Genomic DNA, 10625 nt, shown 5'->3' with positions numbered 1-10625 from the left:
GTCCAGGAGCCAAGCCTAGGGAATGGTACCACCCATTTTTAGGGTGGGTCTTCCCATGCCAACAAAATCATCATAACCCCTCGTAGGCATGGCCAGAGACTAACATAATCTAAATAATCCCTCATAGATATATCCAGGGCCTTATCTGGGGAGATTCTAATTGACCATAAACATTAACCATCACAAGCATTGCCCGAGCTTTTGGATTCAGCAGTAACTGAAGCCAGAGATGCCCTAGGATTTCCCACTGTGGGAAGTGAGTTTTCCCTTTAATTAGTATGAGCTATGTTTCTACTGTTTGCAATAAAGTCTGTCTTCCCAGGCAATAGGCATATATCAACTGCCTGATGTATGTCTAGGTGCATGCTGGGTACTGAGACTCAGTAACAAGCAAGACCCACTCTGCCTCATGCATCACAAGGTGCATGCAGTTCTGGAACACTCTGAGACAAGAACTATTCTTGACACTTTTCATATATTCACTCACTGGTCTGCCACAGCCAGCAGCCTACATGAGTTCAAAGTCCAACAGGGTGAGAGACAGACACGAGCTAGCGTGGGAAAGCCTGACTCACTGTGAACAAAGGTCATGGCTTCTCCTTAGGACTGTCCAGCCAGGAGGGCCATAGGTGGATGGTCCCAGGAAGCCAAGGGTGAGTCACCCAGAACAAGCAAAGAAAAAGAAGGCCCATAGATGGAAAAAATGAGTTTCAGAAGACTTGTCCACACTGTGAAAATGTGCACAGTCTCAGGTACAGATCCCCACATGGGCCTGTGTGTGCCCTACTCAGACACTGAGAAAAAACACCAAAAGGAAACACAACCATTGACTGCAACTGCCACCGATGAATAGAGCTGAAGGCTATTGTTTTATTTTCATTTGTGTACTTGTCTGTATCTTCCAAGTGTCCTATGACAGACCAAGTTATTTATTTATTAGTAAATTTTTTAAAAAGCACTCCAGACCCTCTTGGTTCTGCTAAGATAATCCCCACAGGCATGTTCAAAGGTCCAGCTCCCAGCCTATTCTAGGTTCTGCCAAGATGACAACACTAACCATTCCCACCCTATGGGCAAACCCTGCTCACAGCAGGACAAAGGACACAGCTCCCGGACATGGGGACAGATGATCCCAGGCCACAGCTCAGCCTGCTGTGGGCCTGTGAGTCAGGCATCAGTGCCAACAGGGCAGACACCTTCCCTCCCCATTCCCTCACCCCATGCACAGCTCCTGGGATGCCTGTGAGTGAAACTGCACTAAACCTCAGCTTTGACACAGACCCACCACCTATGCCAACATCATGGTAGCTCTGTCCCCTGGGTAGACCTGGGCACCCCGGGCCTGGGAGGAAACTCATAGTGTCACTTCATCTGGAGACAGCCTTGAAGCATGTTCACTATGAAAGGATATCAGTGCTGTTAATAAATGTCATTGGTGACCCTTGCTTATGCCAAAGAGAAAGGAGTTCAAAAAAAAAAAAAAAAAAAAAAAAGGCTGGGAGAGAACATGAGGCCTGCCCTGACCCTAGAACAGTCCTAGCCTGGATAGGGTGTTGCCAGGTGACAGGTGGAGGAACAGGTGCCAGAGAAATCCTGTCTAAGGTCTCAATGACTCCAGACAGCAAATGGGATGGAGCAGCATTGGAGAAGGCGGTGGGAACCAAGGCCTGTGGGATGGGGAGCCTAAATGGGACCTGCCCTTGCCATGCTCTGGGCCACTGGTCTATGACCTTCAAGTGCAGAGGAGGACAGGCCAAGAAGACAAGGAGACAGAATACAGAGGTTCCTGGATCCAGGGATAGCAACGGGAGTCCCAAGGTGAGGTGAACTTTGAGAGGTTCAGGGAAGATTCAGAACAGATCTGGGGAGCAGTGCTGGGCCCTGTGGCCACTCTCGGTGGTGGATTCTCCATGTGCCTGCTCTCCATGAGTTTCATTGCACCTGCTTTGCAAACAGCCCCCAGGGGACACATGCCTGGGAGATACCCTTGGGTCACCCCGCCCACATCCCCTGTGGGCCTCACCTGCTGCTTCCATAAAATGGGTAGAAGGTCTGCCTTTAGAAACACAGAGGAAGGAGACCTACAAGATCCAGTAGAGTCCTCTGAACCTTCGCTGTTCTGCTTTGGTTGCTGGTTGTCCTTGACTCAACACTAGCCTTGTTCCCTTTCTTTCATTATTTCTCTTTTCTTCCTTTCTTTGCTTCTTGGCCATCAGCTGTGTTCATTGGTCTCTGCCATCAAAAGCAGCCCCACTCATTTACCCTGGGCCAGGTGTTCTGGTCCAAGGGCCGTGCCTGAATGGAGGAGATACACATGGCATCTCTACATAGTGGCCACAGCCATCTGCACACCCAATGAACCAGAGTGGGCCTATATTTCAGATCTTACAATGCTGGTCTTTTGCAAAAGCAGCAGGCACAATTTTAACAAAAGTGACTGTTATGCTGACTATATTCAGAGAGCTGGCTATGTGCTGGGCAGTGAGTGTGTCAGATAAAATTGGAGATGGTGGTTAAAAGAATCTAATCTTAGGTCAATAAAATTAAAGTTCACAAAGATAAGAAGGGCTTTGTCCAGGGTCCATCCCCACTCTACTCTCCTCAAACTCTCAGGCTCCCAAGTCATGGAACACAAGAAGAGATTCACCCAAGGCCATGCATGAGGAGTCTCCCCACAGCCAGGACATAATTCTGCTTCTGTCACCACCTCAGAGGCCTGTGATGGGTACATTTTACAACCTACAAAGTTCCCCTCTTAGCGTGCCAGCGTGAAGTCCCAAGGTGGGACCTCAGCCTTAATAGCAGGCTCTGCTCAAGGCGAGGTAGCCATTTTCCTGCTGTGCAGCCCACCCTCCCTGAAGCAAAACCATCCTCTTCCTTCTCTCAAAGGCTTATGCTCAGAATCTGTCACCCTGTCTCCACGGCCTCCTGTTCTAACACTTGCTAATTCTAAAGATGGAGGTTCTGTGGGGGGGAGCTTCAGAGTTTTTAGTAGGTGGGCCTGGCTGGTGAGTGTGGGTCACTAGAAGTGGGTGTTGGAAAGTCATGCCTGGTCCCCAAGTCCAGACATGTTCTCTGTGTTCTAATCCCCTGCATTTGAGTAACTTCTGACACACTCACATGGCCACAGACTAAGCAACTCCCTGGAGACTTCCCAGATGTGATGGCCTGGAGATAAGATAAGCCTGGAGGCAGAATAAGTCTCCCAATTAACTGGGCCTGATGACACAAGCCTGTGATCCCAGCACTCAGGAGGTGGAGGCAGGAGGACCAAAGTTCAGGCTCACACTTGGCTTCATGCTGAGTTTGAAGCTGGGCTGTGATACAGGAGATAATACTAAACAATACCTGAAGTAAAGCAAAATGAAAACTTCCTTCCTTTGGAATGATCGTGTCAGGCATTTGTCACAGTTCCCACTGATACAGAGTCGGCACCAGAGAAGTGGGGTTGTAGCTATAACGTGACCATGAAGGGCTCAGGCCTTTGGAACTGGCTTGCAGGAGGCACCTGGAAAGTGTGGAAATGCCAACTTGAGAAAGACCAGCAATGCTATAATCACCTTGATGAGTGATTTTGGAAGATCAGAATAGAGGAAAACTGTGCTCCTGAAACTCCAGGTGGGAACAAGGACTTTACTTAGAATTGGGATCCAGGCAATTTGTGTCACATTTTCTGAGGGGGGAAAAAGTCCACATTCTGTCCGTGTCCCAAAAATTTGATGATGCTAAGTTTAAAAATAATGGGCTGATGAATTAGACAGAGGAAATCTCTAGCTAGTATAGCATTCAAGCTGAGGCATGGGGATTGCTCACTGCTCTTAGCCGTGTTTACAGTGAGAACTGGCAGCAAGAAGCACATCAGGAAATTTTGAAAAATGTACGGTTTGCCTCGGAAGGAGCATGAGCATATTTAAAGTTGCCAACAAGAAAAATGTGGACAAAACAACTTATTCGTTAAAGAAGTCAGTGTCACTAAAACACAGTCAAAGCCTACACTGTGTCCCAGGCATTTTGCACTGGGACAATTTGTCTTGAGGATGAGAGTCCAGACATTGAAAGCTCCAGGGAGTAAAGTTGAAAACTGGTGGCTGGAGAGATGGCACAGTGGTTAAGGGCACTTGCTGCTCTTGCAAGAGGACCTGTGTTCAGATGTCAGAACCCACACTCAACAGCTCGTAACTGCCTGTAACTCGAGTTCCAGGAGGCCCAAAGACCTCCCCTGGCCTCTACAAGCACCAGCACACAGGGTGCACATACATACATGCAGATACACATAAACATAACATAAAGATGATACTTTCATGCAAAGACAGAGGGTCTCCTGGAAAAGAATCACTGTGATGGTTAGCTTTGACTGTCAACCTGACAAAATAACTGTCAACTTGACACAGTGTAGGCTTTGACTGTCAACCTGACAACAATGCACCAGGGAATAGAGCCTAAATGAAGGACTCCGCAGATCAGGTTGGACTTGGATGTAGCTACAGGAGATTGTCTTAAGTTGATTGATAGGGAAAGACTCAGCTCACTGTGAGCTTGGGTCTGGACTGTGTAAGAGTGGAGAAAGGGCACATGCAGAGATGGCTTAGCAAGTAAGAACACATACTGCTCTTGCAGAGGAGCCAAGTTTGGTTCCCAGTACCTACATTGGGCTGCTCACAATTGCCTTTAATTCCAGCTTTAGGAGGTTCAATAGCCTCTTCTGAATCCCACAGGTCCCTGCACTGACACATGCATACACAGGCACACACATATCATGCTGGTTAGCTTTTTCAACTTGATAAAAACTAGAGATATCTGGGTAAAGGGGAACTCAGGTGAGAAATTCCCTCTGTCAGACTGCTTCATGGGCTTGTCTATGAGGCGTTGTCTTGGTAATTGATAACTAACGTCCAGACCACAGGGGGTGGTGCCACCCTTGGACAAGTGGTCCTGGGTCATATGGGAAAGGTAGCTGAGTGTGATGGGTGCCTTTAATAAGAATGGTTCCCATAGGCTCATATATTTGAGTGTTTAATCAACAGAGAGGGCACTATTTGAAAGGATTAAAAGGATTAGGAGGTGTGACCTTGGAGGAAGGCTTTGAGGTTTCAAAAGCCCACACCAGGCCCGTTGTCTCTTTCTCTCTCTCCCACCCTTGCCTGTAGATCAGGATGTAGCTCTCAGCTACTGCTCTATAATCTGCCTGCATGATGCCATGCTCCTACCATGGTGACAATGGACTAAACCTCTGAAACTGTAAGCCAGCCCTCAATTAAATGCTTTCTTTCATAAGCGTTGCCATGGTTGTGGTGTCTCTTCACAGAAATAGAACAATGGGAGAAGGGGAAAGGGACAAGGTCTCCTGACTAATTGGGAGCATGGGGGAGGGAAGAGGGAGTTAGGGAGAATGAGAAGGGGAGAAGGGGAGGGGAGAGGAGGACATGAGGGAGCAGGAAGATCAAGTCAGGGAAAGAATAGAGGAGAGCAAGAAAAGAGATACCATAATAGAGGGAGCCATTGTAGGTTTAAAGAGAATTCTGGCACTAGGGAAATGTCCAGAGATCTACAAGGTTGACCCCAACTAACAATCTAAGCAGTGGTTGAGAGGCTACCTTAAAGGCCCTTTTCCGATAATGAGATTGATGACTACCTTATATGCCATCCTAGAGCCTTCATCCAGTAGCTGATGGAAGCAGAAGCAGACACCCACAGCTAAATACTGAACTGAACTCTAGAATCTAGTGGCAGAGAGGGAGAAGTGATGAGCAAAGGGGTCAGAACCAGACTGGAGAAACCCACAGGGACAGCTGACCTGAACAAGGGAGAGCTCATGGACCCCAGACTGGGAAACCAGCATAGGTCTGTCCCAGACCCCCTGAATGAGGAAGTCAGTTGGGAGGTCTGGGCAACCTATGGGGCCCCTAGTAGTGGATCAGAATTTATCCCTAGTATGTGAATAGACCTTGGGAACCCATTCCACATATAGGGATACTCTCTCATCCTAGAAACACGGGGGAGGGTCTAGGCCCTGCTTCAAATGATATGACAGACTTTGAAGATCCCCCCAAGGAAGGCCTCACCCTCCCTGGGGAGCAGAAAGGGGTTGGGATGGGGGGCAGGGGAGGAGGGAAGGGAGAGGGAACTGGGATTGACATGTAAAACAAGCTTGTAACAAAGAGAATATCTTCAACAAATGGTGCTGGCATAACTGGATGCAAACCTGTAGAAGACTACAGATAGACCCAAGCCTTTCGCCCTGCACAAAAGTTAAGTCAAAATGGATCAAAGACTTCAACATAAACCCATCCACACTGACACTACTAGAAGATAAAGTGGGAAATACCCTTGAATTAATCGGTATAGGAGACCGCTTCCTGAACATAATACCAGTAGCACAGACACTGAGATCAACAATTAATAAAGGGACCTCCAGAAACTGAGAAGCTTCTGTAAGGCAAAGGACACAGTCAGCAAGACAAAGCAACAGCCCACTGACTGGGAAAAGATATTCACCAACCCCACATCTGACAGAGGGCTGATCTCCAAAATATACAAAGAACTCAAGAAGCTAGTCTCCAAAACACCAAACAATCCAATTAAAAAATGGGGTACAGAACTAAATAGAGAATTCTCAATAGAGGAATCTATAATGGCTGAAAGACACATAAGAAAGTGCTCAACATTCTTAGTCATCAGGGAAATGCAAATCAAAACAACTCTGAGATACCATCTTATTCCTGTCAGAATGGCTAAAATCAAAAACACCAATGACAGTTCATGCTGGAGAGGATGTGGAGAAAGAGGAACACTCCTCCACTGCTGGTGGGAGTGCCAACTTGTACAGCCACTTTGGAAATCAGTATGGCAACTCCTCAAGAAAATGGGAGTGAGTCTACCACAAGATCCAGCAATTCCACTCCTAGGCATATACCCAAAAGATGCACATTCATACAACAAGGACATCTGTTCAACGATGTTCATAGCAGCATTATTTAGCCAGAAACTGGAAGCAACCTAGATGCCCCTCAACCGAAGAAAGGATAGAGAAAATGTGGTACATTTACACAATGGAGTACTACTCAGCAGAAAAAAACAATGGAATCTTGAAATTTTCAGGAAAATAGATGGAAGTCGAAGAAACCATTCTGAACGAGGTAACCCAATCACAAAAAGACAAACATGATATGTACTCACTCATATGTGGATTTTAGACATAGAATAAGGAATTACCATCCTATAATCCACACTGTCAGAGATACTAGTAAACAAGGAGGACCCTAAAAGAGACAAACTTTGTCCCCTGGAGTAGGGGAAAGGGTCACCATCCCCTGAACAAATTGAGAACACGGGAAGAGGGGGGAGGGAGCTACGAGAGTGAAAAGGGAAGAAAAGGAAGGATGCAGAGGTCATGAGGAAGCAGAAATTTTGAGTCAGGTGTAGATTAGAAGAGAGAACACATGATAGGTAGGATTTTAGTTGGGGGGTGGTAGAGGAGGAAGGGAGGGAGAAGGGAACTGGGATCTTCATGTAATTCAATCTTGTTTGTAATTCAAATATATAAAAATAAATAAATAAATAAATAAATAAACAAGCTTGTTTCTAATAAAAAAATTAAAAAAGAAAGAAATAGAACAATGACTAAGACACCGAGCAATCCATAAGAAACAAGCTAATAAGGAAGGCTCCTCCATGGCATCTGCTTCAGTTCCTACCTCCATGTTCCTACTTTAGTTCCAGCCCCAGCTTGCCCTGATGATGGGCTGTGACATGGAAGTGTAAGCCAAATGAACTCTTTCCTTCCCAAGATGTCCCGACCTGCAGGACATCAACCTGGGGCGAGAGAGTCAGGGATAGGGAATGGTGACAAGAGACGCAGAAAGAATGACCACAAGACAGGATTCTGATCAAGTGGCAAACTTTACTTTTTTCTCAGGCTAGCTTATATAGTCGGCAGAGCAGGACATGGGGAGGGGTAGAATGGGTTGTTTGTGAGGCAGGTGTTAGTGTAGGCAGGATATTAGGAAGCCACAAAGAGGATGTTTGGCAAGGTAAAGAGTTCATGAGTAAGAGGTCCGGGAAGGGGTTGCCTAGGTGACTGAGCCTGTGGGTGGAGGACTGGGTCAAGTTGTTTCTTTTCTTGAGCTGAGGTTCTAAGGAGCTGCTATGTAAAGGTTAACTTTGTGGCCTGCCAAGCATGACCTAGGATCTCATGCCCAGCACTGAGATTCGGCTCCCAACACCAAGATGTCTCTGGCCCCGGTGTTTTGGATTTTTGTTTGTTTGTTTGTTTGTTTGTTTGGGGGCACTGGGGGATTGAGACAGGGTTTTCCTGTGTAACAGTCCTGGCTGTCCTGGCACTCGCTCTGTAGATCAGGCTGGCCTTGAACTCACAGAGATCCACCTGTCTCTGCCTCCCAGTGCTGGGATTAAAGGTGTGCGCCAGCAACACCCAGCAGGGTTTTTTTGCGGGGGAGAATAGGGGCTGGTGTTCATCACAGCAACAGAGAAAGCAAACTCGAACAATGTATTCATTATTAAAAATAAATATGAATAGTTTAAAAGAGTAGGGAAGGTAGTAGCTAGGTAGTAGCATGCATGAACTCATTCATTCTCTCTGCGTGTTACAGTGCCGTGAGGAACTAGAGGGGAAGTCACATGTGTCACAGATAGTGTACCTGAGATGCATAGGGGGCAAGGTAAGGCTGCTGGAATTGGGACTGGTGTCCGTTGTCCAGCATCCCAATGCTCTACAGAAAGGGAACAGTGAAGGCTATTAACCAGCACGTAGAGCCAACGTGAGAGCAGGGGCGGGGCTTCTTCGATGCACCCTGTGGTGGAGCATTAGGGTTCCCTAGAGGAACTAAAGCGATTTTACACACACACACACACACACACACACACACACACACACACACACACACACACCTCAAGGAGATTCAGATATATGAGTATACATACATGTATATGTGCATGTGTATATATGCATATATGTGTGTGTATACATGTGTGCATACGGAGCTGAGGGCGGATCAGCCGCTAAGAGCACATGCTACTCTTGCAGTCGTTCACTTTCTTGCTCACAACCGTTTCAGGCCTTTCACAACCCCCGAGAGCCACAGCGCCAAGAAAACGGACGCCCCTTCAGGATTCGGCAGCCGCCTGCACTCACACATGTGTAGACCCAGGAATATTTTTAAATGGGGAGATTTATTCGTTTGGCCCACAGGATACGATCTGGACATGTGCGGCCATCTTCCACTGGAGAGGCTGAGAACGGGTGGCGGCTCAGCCTGGAGGGTCTGTGGGAGGCTCTGGTCTTCAGACCACCCTAGAGGAAGCTGGGCTCTCACAGCAGCAGCGAACAGGATGAGATCAACACTTTCCTAGTCTCATCTCTGTTGCTGTGATAAAATACTCTGACAAGAAGCGACATAAAGGAGAAGGGCAACTATTTCAGCTTACAATTCCGGGCCACAGTCCACCACTGTGCGGCAGTCAAGGCAGGAACTTCAACAGCTAGTCACATCGTGTCCACCATCAAGAGACCGAAGAGATGGCTCAGTGGTTAAGAGCGCTGGCTGCTCTTCCAGAGGACCCAGGTTCAATTCCCAGCATGCACATGGTGGCTCACCACCACCTGTAACTCCAGTTCCAGTGAGTCGAACGCCTCTTCCACAGGCACACATCCATGCAAGCGAAACACTCATACACAAAAGATACAAAATAAAAGGGGCTGGAGAGATGGTTCAACAATTTAGAGCACTTGTTGCTCTTGCAGAGGACCAAGGTTCAATTTCCAGTCCCACATGTAAACTTTTGTAAACACCAATAACTGCAGTTCCAAAGGATCCGATGCCCTCTTCTGGCCTCTGTGTGCACCAGGAACACACATGGTACACATACATCCATACATACATCCATACATCCATCCATCCATCCATCCATACATACATACATACATACATACATGCATGCATGAATGAAGGCAAAATACTCATATATATAAAATAAATAAATTTGAAAAAACAATTTTAGATAAATGCATGCAAGTTCTCTTGTGCACTCAGCTGTATTTTTCCACTCCTCTACAGGTCAGGATCTCTATCTAGAGAACCACATAGCCCACAGGGGACAGGATCTTCCTACATCAATTAACTTAATTAAGATAATTTCCCATGGGTCAACACAATATAGATAATCCCTCATTGACATTATTTTCCCAGGTGATTTTGAGTTATATCAAGCTGACAATTAAAGTAATCATCACAAACACAAGTCAAGTGAGGTGCCACCCACTCTGATGGAGCGTTACACCCCCTTAGTTAATCCTCCCTGGAAATGCCCTCACAGATTTCCCAGAGATGTGTCTGTAGACGGAGTTTTCCCATCCTGGAGCTACTAACCAGCCACTAAGTTTCCTGTTTGAAGCCTCTGCCCCAGGAAACAGCAGGCAGATGGCCACAGATAGGGGACAACAGCATTCCTCGCTACAGTTGACAAGGTACCTGACTTGTTTGGCCTCTGATTTCTGACTGCACAGTGGTGTTTAAAGCACTGTGAATATTAGGGACATGGGTGTGATGGCCTCCCCTGATATTAGGGGACAGCAACAAACCACAAGCCACAGCTCATCTGCCCCAAAG

This window comes from Cricetulus griseus, chromosome 5 (assembly GCF_003668045.3).
Source record: "Cricetulus griseus strain 17A/GY chromosome 5, alternate assembly CriGri-PICRH-1.0, whole genome shotgun sequence".
NCBI lineage: Eukaryota > Metazoa > Chordata > Mammalia > Rodentia > Cricetidae > Cricetulus > Cricetulus griseus.
Note: the sequence above shows the minus strand (reverse complement) of the source record.